Below are 2,587 nucleotides of genomic sequence, written 5' to 3'. Positions count from 1 at the left end.
ATACTTATATTCATACATACATACATACACACATGCACATATACATACATACACCCACACATACACACATACATACATACATACGTAAACACCTACGCACATACCTATATACTAAAACTCCCACCCTCCCACACCCGTCATACCTCTGACTCTCCCTCAATACACCCGACGCTTCCACTCTCAATGTATCATGTCCGGTGTGCGCTTCAGTACCCGTACCCGTGCGTGTACGTGCGCGTGTACGTATACCCGCAACATCCTTCATCTCCCCTGCCACTTGCGCAGAGTGCATGTCCACATCATCACCCGCTCCCTCTATGTGCCAATTGACCAGTGGTACACCTCCTCTCTCGCCACTTCTCTGAGACGCTTGGGCGTCTGGTCTTACAGGAGACCTGTCTACCTGTTCGTCTCGGGCCGTCGGTGCGGTACTGTGGCTAGGTATGCTCGAGTGTGTGTACTGAGTGGTGTGTGTGTTGGGTGCGTGGTGGGTGTGGTGTGGTGTGTGTGCCCCTGTGTGTAGCTGCACTCCTTCTGATGCTGGTTCCTTCCCCACACCCTCACCGTGTGTGTGGGTGTGTGGGTGTGGGACTGCCAGGGGGCTTGTGTGTGTGTCATTGGTCTGGCGCACGCTTGTGTGTGTGTCCGTACCCGTGTATGTGTTTGTGTGTGTGTCCGTACCCGTGTATGTGTTTGTGTGTGTGTCCGTATCAGTGTATGTGTTTGTGTAAGCGTCTGCAGACGTATCACTGGGTGCATAACTGCCAGTGTGTGTAGACACAACCTCCTGCAGTGTTCCTTCCTCCTGCGAGAAGTTGTCGGGCGTGTGTGTTTGTGTTTGTGTGTGTGTGTGTGTGTGCTCGTATGTGTGCGTCTCCACGTGTGGCGGTGAATGTGTGCTTATGTGTGTGTGTGCATGCACAGGCACTTGTGAGTATGCGTGTGCCTGCGCCTCTTTCAGCCCCCGCCAGTGGCCCTGTCCTCTTCCCTGAATTTGGGACCCATTCTGCCCGTGATTTTGGATCTCATTCTCCCTTCTCCGATACTCTCGCGCTTCCGGTGTCTCGCCAGGTGCCTCCGGTATACTGCATAGGCCAAATTGGTTGTACTGTCCCTTAGGGCTCTCGATATCTCGTGAGGGTGTCCGTTGAGCTTCTCCCGTCTGTGTGTGTTGCAATGCTAGTCCAAGGCTCTTTCTCTCTGGTGGTGGGTGTGTGAGTTGTGTGTGTTGTGTGTGTCGTGGTTGTTGTGTATGCTGTGGTTGTTGCTTATTCAATTGCGCCGTGTCCGGACTCTTCGCATAACCTGTATGTCTCTGTTCTGGTGCAGTTTGCACCTGTCCTCTTCTCTGTGCGGTTGGGCGTGATTTGGCTTGTGGCCGTTCTTCCACCGCCAGCTGTGTGTATATATCCGCACGTGGTTGCTCACCTCCATATGCACCTATTTCCTGCCGTTTATGGACTTCTCTCTCCTCATATGCACCTATTTCCTGCCGTTTATGGACTCCTCTCTCCCCATATGCACCTATTTCCTGCCGTTCATGGACCTCTCTCTCCCCATATGCACCTGTTTCTTGCCGTCCGTGGACCGCTTCCGCCCCATATGCACATGTTTCCCCATGCGCACTCCCTCGGCCGTGCCTATCGGTGGGTGGGTGTGGTGTGTAGTCAGACGTAGACGTTTGTCTCTGCACATGTACCGAACTGTCCGAGCGATCCGCTGAAGGATGAGGCGAATATGACGATCTGATTGGCTGTTGCAAGGCCTCGTTTAACTGCACCTTGGTCTCGACGAGCTGGGCCCGGACTTCGTCCAGGTGTTCTTTAACTTCTGCGAGTTCTGATTGGGTGTAGGTTAATTTGCTGTTCAGCGAGTGGCACCTGCGTTTCAACCGCATTTTATCATCCTCCAGGGTATCGACGTGAGCTGACAAAATGGCTATCCTCTCATCGTCCTGATTTGATAGCAATGTTTTTTGTCTTCAGAACAAACATAATGACTTAACAAATGAATAAAAAATAAATAAACCAATAAACCAATAAACCAATAAACCAATAAACCAATAAACCAATAAACCAATAAATAGAAAGATAGATGAATCAAAATAAAAATGTTCACTGGGCTGAAACGGACATGCACAGCGACAGCTCAGGCGATTCCATCAGGTGAGTATCAGTTCTGGCGCATGTGTTATTACTGATATGTGATCCACGATAGCCTTTAAAAGCCCGGGGGGGGGGGGGGTTGGTGTAGTGTACAGAGCTACGGAAGTATGTGAATACCCTACTCAAAGCATATCAAGTGCGAGTAAGAGAGACGTGGATGTGGATAACAGGGGCAAACACATATACATAGTCACGAGTACGCTTATACACACACAGACATATACTCTTCAATAACGCACCCAGACACACTCTTACAATCCACAGGGTACAGCTGTGTAGGTACTCATCCCAACACATACACCCTTCTTGTTTGTGGGTTACCCTCGCCACCTACAGGTCACATTACCATACACACATACAGTGCCACACACACACACACACACACACACACACACACACACACACACACACACACACACACA

General features: G+C 50.4%; 1 pseudogene across 1 annotated transcript; it reads right to left on the bottom strand.

Moving 5' to 3' along the window:
* Positions 1 to 104: 104 nt before the first annotated feature.
* Positions 105 to 1,897, bottom strand: SARC_04304 (hypothetical protein; annotated as a pseudogene; the record flags this gene model as incomplete). The annotated part of the gene is made up of 3 exons: positions 105 to 361; positions 404 to 559; positions 929 to 1,897.
* Positions 1,898 to 2,587: the final 690 nt, after the last annotated feature.

Source organism: Sphaeroforma arctica (assembly GCF_001186125.1).
Source record: "Sphaeroforma arctica JP610 unplaced genomic scaffold supercont1.237, whole genome shotgun sequence".
Classification (NCBI taxonomy): Eukaryota; class Ichthyosporea; order Ichthyophonida; genus Sphaeroforma; species Sphaeroforma arctica.
Note: the sequence above shows the minus strand (reverse complement) of the source record. Positions and strands in the feature narration are given on the sequence as shown.